This window comes from Pinus tabuliformis, chromosome 6 (assembly GCF_031772625.1).
Source record: "Pinus tabuliformis cultivar Carrire ecotype Pingquan chromosome 6, CPIR1, whole genome shotgun sequence".
Classification (NCBI taxonomy): domain Eukaryota; kingdom Viridiplantae; phylum Streptophyta; class Pinopsida; order Pinales; family Pinaceae; genus Pinus; species Pinus tabuliformis.
Window position 1 is genome coordinate 337,003,523 of NC_142292.1, and position 15,285 is coordinate 337,018,807.

Genomic DNA, 15,285 nt, shown 5'->3' on the forward strand with positions numbered 1-15,285 from the left:
AGTTCAATGCCTATCGCCCACTCCATTTGGCCTCAAACAAACCATCAAATCATGAATAGTGAATTTAACGATCACTTTCTGGTGGACCTACGCGCTAGCACAACTGTCTTCGCGCTGCTATGGACCATGTGACACTTCGTTGCTTCACGCAATCCTGACATCACGCAGCTCCCCAACCTGGGCAATGTAGTTTATATTCTCGCACCTCTTTTTAGCTGCCTGGAGTGCTAAGACTCTACTACTTTCATTTAGTCACATGGTCGAATCACCGATGTATGGCTTCAAGTGACTTCCATTTACCTTTCCTGGGAAGGGATACCCATTTAACTTAACCAGCTGGGTCGTGCCACTATCGGTAATCTCCTTAAGAACATAGGGCCCCAGCCAATGCATTCTGAATTTCCTTGGAAATTTATCAAACTTACTGTCATACAACAACACCAAGTCATTCACCTTAAAGGTGTGTAGCTTAATATGTCAGTCATGCCATGCTTTTTCGCGCTGCTTTTGGACCTGTTGATGAAATCCAGCCAAAAATCTCTCTTCTTCAAGCTCATCCAACTGTGCGAGCCTATCTTCCAGGGCTCTGCGATCCATCATACCTGTGAGCATTGCTATGCGCAGACTAGGCACGATGTATTCCATAGGCATTACGGCTTCCACACCATAGACGAGCCTAAAAGGGGTTTGTCCCGTCAGCTTTTTGCATGTTGTTCGATAAGCCCATAATACTACAAGTATGCGTAGGTCCCAATCACTTCGCTGAGCATTGCAAACCTTGGTCAACTCATTTTCAAGCACTTAATTGAACGCCTCCATTGTCTCATTAGCCTGTGGGTGATAAGTGCTCTTCTGGTGATACACCTGAAAATCCTCCATTAGTGTGCTGATCGTCTCATTCAAGAAGTGCGTATCATGATCACTCATCAAGATCCTTGGACATCCAAATCACATCAATACGTATTCAAATAGAAACTTCACGACCGTCGCGCCCGTGCAATCCTTCATCGGTTGCGCTTCTTCCCAATGAGTCAAATACTCCATTGCAGTGATAATATATCTTGCGGCTGTCTTTCCTTGGGGCTGAATAGGTCCTACAAAATATATTGCCCACCTTTCGAAGGGTTGCAATGTTATTTGTGGATTCAAAGGAATTTCATCCCTCCGCGATGGCCTACCTGTTCTTTGACATACATCACACGCCTTGCAATATGCTTTTGGATCCTGATGAAGGGTTGGCCATCACAACCCAATGCGTAGAATCTTCCGCGCGGTTGCTCTCCCTGCATAATGTCCTCCCGTGATGCCCCCATGAGTGTCCACAAGGATGCTGCTTCATTAAAACTCAGGTACATACCTTTGCAATATCTCATTAGTCCCCATATTGTATAGATGGCCAACAATGACAGAGAAATCTGTCGCGCGCACCACTAATCCTTATTTTGTTGGACAGAGTATCCTTCCAGTGTAGATCCTATTGTAAGGAAGTGTATTATATCCTCGTAATGACCATCCGTGATGCGCACAACAAAGAACTGCGTCAGGTAATCCTTCTTCCAAGTTAGTAGGTTTCTCCCCTGTTTCAATGCACGATAGATGGTTTAGTCCCGCATTCAATCATCCAGGCTTCACAACAACTTTAAAATCATACTCTTGGAAAAATAAGAGCCATCTGAAGATTCACCCCCCCCAACATAGTCTTATTGACCAGGTACTTCAGCGCGGAGTGATCCATATACATCTTAAAGTGGCCTCCTAGCAAGTAGTGTCAGTAATTTTGGAGCGCATACACCATAGCTAGCCCCTCACATTCAATGGTAGAATAGTTCTTTTCGGCTTTGGATAATCTGCGGATTACGAATGTGATAGGGTGGTCCAAGCCTTCTCCACCATCATGTGTTAGTACTGCCCCTAGCGCTATACATGACGCATCGACATGTACATGAAACTCTTTCTTCCAATTTGGGAAAACTAGAATCGGTGCGGTAACCATCTTTTCTTTCAATATATCCAAGCTTTTCGTATAGTCATTGTTCCAGTAGAATGCGACATCCTTCTTCAACAAATTTTCCATCGATGCGTGATCTGGGAATAACTTTTGATAAACTTCTTGTAATATCCCGTATGTCCTAGAGTAGTGCGCAGTTGTTTCACACTCCTCGACGCTTCCAAATTTAGAATCACCGCGATCTTCACGAGGTCTACCATCAGTTCTTGTCTGCAAACCACATACCCCAATAGGTTCCCAAAAGGAGTGCAAAACAGACGGCTCTTGAGGTTGAGCGTGATCTGGTATCTTCAACAGGTATCCAACATCAAGCGCAAGCTTGCTACATGGTGCTTAACCAGCCCAAATACAGTCAAGTCATCAAAATATACCTCCACGAACTTATGAATAAATTCCTTGAATGCCGCAACAACCACACGTGAAAAGATAGCAGGTGCTTTCTTCAATCCAAACAACATTACAGTATATTGAAAGCAACCCCAATCAGTCATGAAGGTTGTCTTTTTCATATTTTTCGGCGTGATTTTGATTTGGTGGTACCTAGAGAACCCATTAGTGAAGGAGTATGCTTCTTGGCCACCTACATTGTCCAACACCTCATCTGTGAACGGAGTTGGAAAAGGATCATGCACACAAGCGTCATTCAGTTTTTTGAGATCCACACATATCCTTATCTCATCCTTCTACTTCTTCTCTTGCACCACCATTGGGCTTACCCAATCGGATTCTTTTCCACTGGCTCAATGATGCCTGCTGCTAACATTTTTTGTAATTCTAAGCAGACTTTCTCCTTGTATTTCGGATTTAGGCAGTATGGCCTCTGCGTAACTAGCTTCGCATTGGGTTTTAACGTGATCTTCATCACTCCTAGATCTTCGATTATTCCTTTCAAATCCGTAAACTTGGTAGAGAATAAGTCTTGATATTCACGAAGTAATTCAGCGACCTTATCCACAGTTGCGTCGTCCCATTAGTCTCCAATCTTCTTGAATTTGGGTTTTGCCTCCGTACCAATGTTCACCTATTTAGTTTTCACCAGCGCGGTTAAATCAGGGTTCTCAATCTGTGGTCCTTAAACCTCATGGTGGCCTTTTGTTTCTGGAATGTTAATCTTCCGTGGATCCTCATCCTCCTCTTCAGTAGTTACATTATAACATTCTAGTGTGTGACTCAGTCGAGTAGCCTATTCAGGCTAAATCAGGTCTAAAGGATCATGTGGTATCCTAAAGATGGTTGCTTTCACCTCTTGCAGCGCTTCATCAATACTGTCAAACCCATCCTCAAAACTGAAAGTCATCATGAATCCTTCGTGCAAGATATCCCATTCACCTATCCCATGGCAAAGCTCTGTTTCTATATAGCAATTCATTGGGATAACATCCAAGGTATGATAGAACAGGTGCACCCACTAAGGTTGTGGCTTTTCTCCATAAGCCTGCGTCCATTTGGCCAAATGCGTGCATGGATAATCCTACCCATCGTACTTGTTTTTCAGTCACATCTTAGGCTTCCCAAATTGTTCTCTCATCATCCTCCTATATTCATGCCAATCATCAAAGCTTCCCTTGTGCATACCCCACCATCTTGTGGGCGTAGCGCGCAGTGCCCAGTCCAAGGCTTGGAAGCGTTGCTTTTCTGGCACCTCTCTTTCAAATGCATCCAAAAAGGTATCTACCTCAGTTAGACCATCATAAGTAGGCAAATTTCTTACCTTTGACGACACACAACACAGCGACCGGGTCATCTTGTTGCAATTCAGTGTGGTTACTTCGTGTAACCGATTCTGCCAGCTTTCTATTTCTTCTTCAGAATCCAAAGTGCAGGAACTCTCGTGCTCCCATGTAATCCATCCATCTGTGGTGGGATTCACCCAATCTTGGTCTTGCGTTGTTATCTTATAGATGCAGTCCAAATCATCATCACTCTCATAATCGCGGACTGGTTCCATATAGCGCAATCCTTCAGCAGGATCCAGGGGCATTATAACTGTCACTTGCTCCCGTCCCGTCAATTATCTGTGGCATGCTTTTTGGCTACCTGATAGATATCGTACCATAAATATGGCACCACGCTAGGTCCTGCTTGAGCTTCTGGCCTTAAAGGCATTGGTCCTCCTCCTATAAGGTAATTTGTAAAGAATAGGAAATGGTCTTTGTCATGATCCTGACTCTTGCATTTCAAACACCATACCTCCTCGCGTACCTCTGGTTGACCCGTCCTATCCTACTTCAGACTTTGCATCTCAAGGCACAGATTCTTCAACTGCGCATGGATCTGCTAGACTCCTAGGTTAGGATCCTGCATCAGGGTCTCATGTAGTCTCATGGAAATCTCCAAGGCCTCTGCCTGAGTTTTTATCTTCTGCTGCGACAGTGCACTCCTTAAGTGTGGTAGTAGCGAAGCCACAAACCACTCGCGATGTTGTCCATCTATCAAATTCATGTTGGATTCACGGATCATACATTTTAGCCTCTGATCCAGTTCCCAAGGTGTCTCACCTGGTTTCATCATGATCTTTTTGAATCCCATAATCGACTGCGCTTCAAATTTAGGCCTGCTAAATTCTGTATTTAGTGTTGCTTGGATGTTTGCTACTCTAGCATTCGGGTTATTGTTGGAGTACTTAATATACCAGGTTAGCATGCGATCTGGCAGAGAACTAACTAGTGTCGCTTTCTTTATATGATCATCTGTAACACCTTAAGCTTCCCATACAACCCTCAAAACGAATCAAAATTGGTCCGGGTCCACATTTCCAAGCCTTTGAACAAAGGAAACTTCACTATATTTGCCATACTGAACCGTAATGGAGGTGAAGGTGGTACGGGCAAAGTTGGAGTTGATGGTGGTGAAGTCAGAGGTGGCATGGGTGGAGGTGGTATTTGTGGGAATCCTTGTCTTATAAATTGAATAGCACTTCGTGGAGAGACCTTCGCTATCCCTTCTTCGTCCCTTCGCAGAGGTGAAAACAAGGGGCTATGCTCTAGACCCTTATTTTCTTCATTTTTGTACAATTTTCCGCTTCGCGTAGTCCCGAACATCAAGGTAGCTACATAACCCGTTTTTCGCACAAAAACATTTTAATCCAAGTATTCAAAGATTTTACGTACTTACCTCGCGGTCCTTTGAAAAAATGTCGCTCTGCCTCGCTATAGCTGACTGAGGTGTCGACCGCGAATTCAGTCACAAATCCTCCTATGATGCGATTGAGCCAGTGATCGACAATGCGGGTGATCTTATCCTCTGATGCTTCCAACCTTCACACTAGCTCTAGGGTCCACACAATAGGATAGTCAAGTTTCCACCTTCCTTAGCTATCTATTAGTCTCGTGGTCCACTCGTATAGCTCAGTAGGAAAGGAGGCGAAAAATATTTCATGGATCTCCATATACAGGTATCTGTCTAGCCATTTTTCTTTTGATAGTCACAGGTTTCTGTTCTCTTGTGTCATGAACTCATGGATCCTTCTGTCTAATCAGCCTTCGATTTCTTTCTTAGTTGGATTCCAATGATACGACATCACACATCTCTTATGCAGATTCCGGTCCCGGCAACGAAACCATTTGTTGGCTTGAGGGGGCCTAACCCAGGTTCAACATTAGTTAGCGAAACAAATCCCTACACTACTGGCCCTTTCGGCATCAGCCTGCAAAGCGCTGAAGTCTCACTCGAAGCAGTATGGGGGGATGCTAGAACCAAGTTTCCGCACCCTTGAGATGGTTGTGATGTCGGTTTATTCTAGCTATACCTGCCTTTGCACAGGTTTCTTAACCTGTTGTTCCACCCTTTAGCACCTTCGTGAAAGGGTACAATTGGCTTTCGCGTAGCCCTAACCTGCGACCTAGGGACTTTTGCATTGCTAAGGCAGCGCACTGCAATATCTCCCAAACTAGGCTAAGTGTCTTACTTATCTTATTAACCGATCTTAGTTAGCTTCGCGTAAATAGATGTTCTTAATTATGTTAACTTAACCAACACATTTACATGCATTCGCACATCATATAAGCATTATAAGTGAAATGCATACCCAATATAATAGATGCGTAAACAGGAAATAAAGATGCTGAAATTATAGAATACATCTCTTTATTGATAATTCTGGATGATTACAGACTTGACCGGCCCTGCGCACTAAGCTTCAGGGGTCCGCACACTCAGCTGCAGACTTCTAGGCCTCTGCACACTCAGTTGCAAAGCCTCTACCTACACTATGACCCAAGATTTAGACTTCTACTTCAGAGCTATCTCTCATACATCATATCTTCATTGATTATTGATTCTTTCTAACTACTTAGAGCTTAGCTCTATTTATACAATCCCATGGTCCACGGACCATGGGTAGATCTTTTACAGCTGACATTACATTTCCAAAATAAGGGCAGACAACCCTATGACTCTTTAACGCCTGCGCACTCCGCGACCACAAAATGCGGAGTCTTTACACTTATATTACAAAATTGGACCAAAATATGGGCTTTTAACCCCAAAACTGTCGTTGGGGGATCCCGCGCCCAAAAAACCTATTGAGAAGATTGAAAGTGATATGGAGGTTACCCATGAGCAATCCACGCTAGTGGTTCAACTTTCCAAACCATAAATGGAACCGTTTCACCCCATATTTAAAGATATTAAAGCTATGATCAATGCTCAAATCCCTTTTCTTGGATATTGGATTTAAATTTACAAACAAATTTAGAGAAAAGGAATACCCTAATATAGTCTACCTTGTAACCCTACTATGATAAATGCAAATGATTTGGTATTGAACAATATTAGAACTCATCTTCATACCATTATTGTAACGATTTTATTGATGTCGTGTTCAAGAGCTACCGAATGGGTGATAAAGCATACTGACATTAATAATATAACTATACTCAATAATGAAGGTAGATGTATAGCTTCTTACCAACGCTTTGAACTTGAAAAAATTTATAGACTCTATCAACCTAAAAAATATATGATTACTAGTTTCATGGAAAACTATCATCACAGTAATGATATTAAAAGAATTTGAATAGTTGGTGGTGTGTTGAATATCAAAGACGTTTTAGGAAAAATAATGACATTTTATATCATAATCAATTGAAGGAATCCTTATATCTGTTATATGGCCCTAATGTGCAGGCTATATGAAGAGATTTTTCTTCTTATCATTCAATGGAGAAGGGAAAAATGCAGCCATAATCCCCAACTTTTGTTGGCCCACTAAACTACACCCACTTTAAACATGCTTGGCTTCTTGTTCACACAATCATTTCCATAGGATCAATTTTTAATTGGGAAACAATTTTCTCTCATTCATTCAATAGAGCAATCAAGAGAGATAAAACACTCTCTGAAACATTTTGCACCTTCTTCATGTCATCATACCTACTTAATATCATCTATGCTTGTAACCATTTCCTAGGGTTGCACTAGAATTGGAACATGGCATAAAATCTAGTTCATGTTTATTTCTAGACCATGTGAGAGAATAAGCATGAGAAAAACAATGCTAACTTTGTGATTACTTCATAACACCTCTTTATAAACTAATTTTTTGCAAAGAGTTCCCTAGATTGAGTACTGGAGAAATGAGACTGTTGAAAAGCATAGGCAGTTGGTTTTTCCAAGAGGACTATACATATATGAGGCCTTATGGAGCCACTACATATCCTCACTTATTGCCTAAATATGTTCCTACAACACTAATTATGGGAAAAATTTCCTACTCAACCATTTAATAATATTTTCATGCAACATTAGCCAAATATATCAAGAAGATAAACTTCATTTTCTATAATATGTATACAGGGAACTATGGGCTAGTGAACTCTAAACAAGTTAGGAGGCTAATGCAATGTTAGAGTACAAATTTCCATGGAAGCAATTTTGAAGGTATGGTTATTTGGGTTTGGTTTCCACACATAGTATCATGGTTTCAATAACATGGCCTTATGCCCATGAATAATGGGACTATGAGATTCCATATGAGAATTTAGTCACATGAGATGATCCAGGTGGATATTGGTGGATATTGGTGGCCACCCACCTATTCCACTTGGACCCGCAACACTGTCTCTTTCATTTTTTTCTGTTTCCTTAATTGTAGCACAATTTACTATTTTGGCATTTTTTCGGGTCCTGAACTTCCAGACCCGTTTTGAGGCCCTAAACGACGTTTTTAAGGAAAACGGAGTGACCAAAAACTTCGCAAACCAACTTGCCAATTTCTTTTCGGCCTTCTCTTTGAGATCTTAGAAGCGAGATATTATGATAGCCAAATGAAGATCGTATGCCAAAGTTACGACCCCGGGAAGTTGATGTACCAATTTACGCAAACAAGGCCCAAAGTTTTAGCGCTTCATCTCCTAGGGTTAGGTTTTTTGATGTTTAGGGTTTTCCATTGTTTCTCAATAATAAATAGTTCTTTGAGCCTCATTAAAACACAATTCAGAGGCATGTAGCCACCACATCTCTCCTCAAAGATAGGCTACCATCGCCCGAGCTATCTTATTTCCATTATGTTTGTAAGCATAGTTCAGTGTTTTTATATTAATGAAATGAAGTGTTTTTTCTACCGCATCTCTGTGTTTATGATTATATCTGTAAGTTGTTGTGTTCCTGTTTAAGTTCAAATCAATGGTATCAGAGCAGTCTTCTCTTTCTTTGTTTTTCTTTGCATGTCCCCAACGAGGTCAGGGTATAAGGAGTTAGGGCTCAATCTGGTTGAACCATTACAGGATCAACCTCGAAAAACCTGAAGACCTCCCATGGTGGAGAAAAGAAAGATGAGGGGCAGGACATCCTTTCAAAATGTTGCTCGAGGAAGCCCTCGAGCAGCAAAGGGACATGATGATGGATAACTTTGCCTAGATCCTTCGACGACTACCCACAGGCAATGCATCTTCATCCGGCAACCACTTTGGAGGTGCCACCCATTTTAAGGTACAAGTTAACTTCAATATTCCCATATTCGAAGGCCTGATAGATGCAGATGTCGTAAATAAATGGTTAAATATATTGGAAGGATATTTTTCAATTCATGAATTTTCCAATCGGGAAAAGATTACGTTTGCATTTCTCAAAGTCACCCCACACATCAAGGACTGGTGGGAAACCTATTGTGAAAAAAAGGATGAGAGTGAACCCTCATTTTTTTCAGTTGCACCCACTTTGGAATTCTTTCCGAGACGCCATCATGGAACAGTATTACCCTGTCGGGAGCTATGACATAAATCCATAAAGTGGATCACGCTATGAAAGGGAAGGGACCAAGATGTGTCAGAGTTCACAAGTACTTTCCATACCCTTCGCATGAAGCTGGGTATCATGGATACTGAGCAACATTTGGTGCTCAAGTGTTGCGATTGTCTACACAAGTACATCTAGGATGAGATGGAGTTCCTGGACATTTCCTCGCTTGGCATGACGTAACGATACGCTATAAAGATTGAGCAGAAGTTTAAACAAAAGAAGCGGGAATTTGGATCTGCGAATCCAAAGCAAGGAAAAGGCTCCCCAAACCACAGAACAAGGGACCAAGCCAAGGAGGGGCTTCCTAGGACAACCCACCGAAGCTGCAAGCAAAGAACAACATCATGAAGCCGGAGGACAAGGGAAAATGGTGTGAGTTCCATAAGAGCTCCATTCCCAATACAAGTGAGTGCCCGACCAAGTAGTCACTGATGGCCAAGATGAAGGCTTTCGAATCAGACGTAGGTTCTGACTTTGAATCAAAACCCGATAAGGAGACTGACAAAAGGAAGCAAAGCATTGATGCGGAACTCAGTGCCAACGTGGCCACAACAAAGATCCAGAAAATTGAGCCTGAAGATCTAGAGGAGGGGGAACACCTCTTCCACTCACAGATGTGGGTGAGGGTTCTCTGTTGTAGTTCATTTTCGACAGCGGGAGCCAAAAGAACCTCATTTTAGCAGAAGTCATGAAGCGGCTGGGCCTAATGACTACAACACATCCATAGCCGTACACCATTCAGTGGCTTCACCAAGGACGAGATCTTCACGTTAGCCAACAGTTCTGCCTTTCCTATTGCATCAAGCCCTTCACAGATGAGGTATTTTGTGACGTTGCTCCTTTTGAAGTGATATGATATTCACCCTATGAGTGCCATCAGTTAAAGATTTAATTAAACTAAAGGTATTACAGACTCATGTGCTGGTGTGTGTGTTCTGTGTTATTGAAATAACGGATCGATCTGATTGCCAATACACAGAAATGAAATGGAAAGACAACAAAGAAATATAGTAAGCAACACAAAGACACAAACAGTTTCAATAAGGAGTTCACCCTATTATCCAGGGCTATGTATCCGGTCCAGCTTCAGTGGTGGACTTGTTTTATTGTGTCTTTCAGCAGAGAAAATTACAATACAGGGACTCAATATGAGTTCTCCTGAAGCAGATTTTGCTTGGCAGGGTGGTTCTTGGATTCTCGAAGCTACTCGGAGTACATAGACTCTTCTTCTTCCTACCAGCTCTGTGACCCTTGGTCTACAGTGGAAAGAGCCAAATGTGATGTTCAGTCTGGAGAAATTCCTCTATGGGAAGGCTTGAATCTTCAAGCTCTCTGGTGCTCGACGCTGCCTGTGGTCAGCTTGGCCCTCTATCTCTTCTGCTTGGCTTTACTATTCTCTGTGTCTAGTCCTCCTCTCAGGGTTCACTGTTCACTGCCTCTCTTGGTCACTTGGACTCTCCTAAATTCCAGATTCCAAATCAACTCTCTTGTTCGACTGTCTCTATTCATGGCTTTATCCATTCGATCCCTATGCCTATTCAGTTCCTCTTTCGTCTGTGTCGATTCAGCTTCTGCAGCTCCGCTTGGAGTTCCCTGCGTTCGGTGTCATCATGAACGCTCAGGGAGTGGCCACTTGTCCTCCTCCAAATGGTGCCAGCATGCTTCATCGGTTTTTTTTTGCAGTTACGCCGTGGATGTGTTCTTCCTCCACCGTGGTGGTCAAAAGGATTCCAAATATCTTTAGAACACAGCTTAATTCTCCGTTGATTCCACTTCTTTCCATTGAGCGCAATCTCAGTCGTTCGATCTGGGCCCTCTAGATCCGACGCCATACGCACGTTTCGCGCAGTTGACTTGCTCAATCGATAGTGCGCGATCAACGGTGGTTTTCTCTCACCTCCGCCTGCCACGCGTCGATCGTTGTATGGAATCGCTCTGCTTCCATCCAACAACTCTTACCATTCAAGGGCGCCTCGATCAAAACCGCCAGTTTCTAGAGCACAAGTCCCGCCTTCGTACTTTAGCGCTTTTACCTTTTCCCGCCCGCGGTCCTCCGGTTCCCCCACGCGACCAGGTGCTTGGGCTTTCCCATTTTGGCCATGTTCGCTTAGCGATGCCTCTAATCATGCATCCAAAACCTCTCCCTTTTTCCATTCCGGGGCTCCCAGGGGCTAATTTGGCCTCCTGCGCGGTCTCCATGGGCCTCGATCAATGCACTTTGACCGAGGTCCTTGTCGTTCCATGTCAGCTGACATGGCCACTGGTTCCAGGGTGTTTTTGATACTGTTTTGGATTTCCTTAGAGATTTGTTCGACCTGATTCAGTCATGGTTCTTGACAGTCTTTCTATGGATCCAATTTGGATCATGGCCTCCCTACTGAAAAAGCTTTTGGACGACCAAAAGTTGGTTTTCAAGCATCGACTAAGTGAGGATACTGTTTCTTCACTTGTCCAATCTCAATCCACTTTGCGCTACTCGGATTTGAAACTTTGAGCCCAATCCTGAGGTATTCAACTTCTCCCCTGCGCGTTGTCCTCACCTTCCTGTCCAACACTGTGTCTTCTTGCAACTCATTGAGGTATTCAGGTAGTAGGTCATCAATAGAAGGCAATTGCCTTTTCTCTTCAGGGTCCTCAATCATTGAAGGTTCAAAAAATCTCAAACAATCTGCATTTACGACTGAGTAGATGTGCATGTAAGCTGGTAGATCAAGGCGAAACGCATTTTCACCAATCTTCTCAAGCATCCTAAAAGGTCCATACCTAATAGGCTTTAGCTTTTTACCTTCACCTTGCATCTTGTCCTTGCTGATATACAACCAGACTTAGTCTCCAACTTGAAAACTATGCTCCATCCGATGCTTATCATGCCTAGCCTTATACTTGGCCTGGCTCTTTTCCAGCTATTCCTGTACTGCCTGATGGATCTCCTGGATCTGTTCAATGAACCTGGTTGCCTTATCCACATCACTATGCCCATCAACCATGGTATCTTTACCAAAGAAAAAATCCAAAGGAGACCTTGGTGTGAAACCAAAACAAGTCTCAAAAGGAGATCTCTGTGTAGAAGAGTGTTTGGCTCTGTTGTAAGCATGCTGCACATAACACAAGTGTTCATCCCAAAGCTTAGGATGTTTACTGCAATATCCTCTCAGTAACTGGATCACAGTCCTATTTACTACTTCTGTCTAGCCATCTGTTTGTGGATGAAAAGCTGTGTTTTTCTTTAACTTGGTGTCCATCAGTTCCCACAGACTAGACCAAAACTTCACCACAAATCGGGTGTCTCGATTAGATACAATGGAAGTGGGTAATCCCAAATTAACCCATACATGTTCAAAGAACAATTTTGCAGTCTATTCAGCTGTAACCTGTTTACTACAAGGTATCAAAATGCACATTTTGTTAAACCTATCCACAACAACGTATAGATAATCATGACCTTTCCTAGATTTAGGCAGTCCTTCGACAAAATCCATGGAAACGATTTCCCAAGGGTGAGAAGGAACTGACAATGGAGTGTACAAGCCTAGTTTTTTATTGCTGGGCTTGCTTTTAGCACACATGGCACACCCTCTTACATATCTAGAAACTGTCTCATTCATTTTTAGCCAATAGTAGAATCTTTGCAGCTGTGCAACTGTCTTGCTTACCCCAGAGTGACCTGATATCAGAGAAGTGTGTGCTTCCCTAATTATCTTTATCCTCCCAGTTTGTGAAATACAGAGTTTCCCACAATGGTATAAGAGTCGGTCCTTTATATGATAGTCCAATTCTTCTACTCTTTTGCCTTGACCCAAAGTTGCATATACATATTTAAAATCCATATCCTGAGGATATTGTTCTATGTAGCTTTCATGTAGTAGAGAATTATGCTTAAGTATGGTAGATGCATTTATAATGGGTCTAGATAACATGTCTGCAACCTTGTTATGGATGCCCTTTTTATATCTGATGACTAAGTGAAACTGTTGTAGAAAATCCATCCACCTGTATTGTCTTGATTGTTGCAACTTAGTTTGGGAGTGTAGATATTGAAGTGGCCGATGATCTGTATGTATCACTGTCTCTTTTCCCATTAAGTAATGTTTCCACTTTTTCACACTCTGAACTAATGCATACAATTCTTTATCATATGTAGGATAGTTAACTACTGCAGGATTAAAAGTCTCAGAATGATAGCATATGGGTTTGTCGTGCTGTGTCAACACTACTCCCATGGCATAGTCACTGGCATCAGTTTGGATCTCAAATGGTCTTTGCAAATTTGGCAGTGCTAGTACAGGTGTTGTACTTATTTTCTCTTTCAAGGTGTCGAAGGCTTTCTGATGTTTGCCTCCCCACTGAAACACCTTATTCAATCCTGTTAAAGCATGTAAGGGAGCTGCAATTGTGGAGAAGTTAGAGATGAACTTCCTCCAATATTGTGCTGCTCCTAAGAAGCTTCTCACTTCTGTAGCAGACCTGGGTTTAGGCCAGTTTACAATAACTGCCACTTTAGAGGGATCTATTTTCAATTCACCTCCCCCTACTATGTGACCCAAGTAGTTTAGAGATGTTTTGCCAAATTCACATTTTGAGAGTTTAACATAAAGTTTTTCTCTTTTCAAAACATCTAATGTCTGCTTAACATGCTTTAAATGTTCTTCCCACGTTTTACTAAAAAGCAGAATTTCATCTAGATACACAATAACAAAATCATCAAGAAAAGGTCTGAGTACATCATTCATTAATCGCATGAAAGTAGCAGGAGCATTAGTTAAACCAAAAGGCATAACTAGCCATTCATACAATCCCTACTTTGTTTTGAAATCAGTCTTCCATGCATCTTGCTCTGCAACTCTGATCTGATGGTATCCACTGTGCAAATCCAGCTTGGTGAAATAAACAACTTCTTTTAATTGATCTAAGAGATCATCTATGCGAGTAAGGGGATAATGGTTCTTGATTGTTATCTTATTTAGTGCTCGGTAATCAATGCACATTCTCCACGAGCCATCTTTCTTCCTCACCAAAATGATTGGTGACCCACATGGTGATGTGCTGGGCCTGATGAAGCCCTTCTCGAGCAACTCCTGCACCTGCTTCTTGATTTCAGCATTCTCTAAAGCAGACAACCTGTACATCCCAATGTTAGGAAATGGAACATCTTGCTACAAAATAATATCATGTACTATTCCCTTTTTGGGTGGCAGACCTTTATGTTCTTGAAACAAGACATCATACTCTGAAACAACCTTTTCTATATCAGCTTGTTGTTTAGCATTACAACCCTCAAATACATTGGTTTAATCATTCTTTTCATCTATGCTGAGTTTATGAGAGTATAATTGTTCTTGAGCTTATGAGCTCTTACAAAGTATTCAATTCCATCTTTAACTAGTAGATACTTGTTCTCGGCTCTATAGAAAATAGCCTTTCTATCATACAAGTAAGGACTTCCTAAAACAATTCCACATATATCCAAAGGAATTATGTCTAACTCAACCTCATCTACAAATGCTGACCCAAAAGAAAACTTGAGTTTTCATTGTCTACTCACTTGTAGTTGTGCTTTATCATTCAACCATCCTAATGGGTATGGTTTCTTGTGAGGTGTGGTTGCTAATCCCAATTTCTTTACAATTGCTTCAGAAATCAAATTTATTTGAGAGCCACTATCAAACAAAGTATCAATATTTTGATTTTTGGAAATAACTCAAATATGGAAAATCTCATGTCTTTTTCTCTCATTTTCTTCATCAATAACAGATTGAGCAGAATTATTAGTAGATGCTTCAGAATTCTTACCTTTTATACCTGTGGCTGCTAAGGTTGTTTCATCTCCTGACTCTGACCCCAAATCTCTCTGAATAGCTGCAGCTGTCTTCTTCTTCTTTCCCTCCGACTTCTTAGGTCTAAGCTCTGGATGCAGAATCCAACAATGCTCATCATCATGCCCCTCCTTTTTACAGTGAGTGCATGAAGCTTTGGCTTTCTGTGCAATGTTAGCCTTCCTTGCTTTCCACTTATGTTTTCTTTTCTCCTTGCTCTTTCTT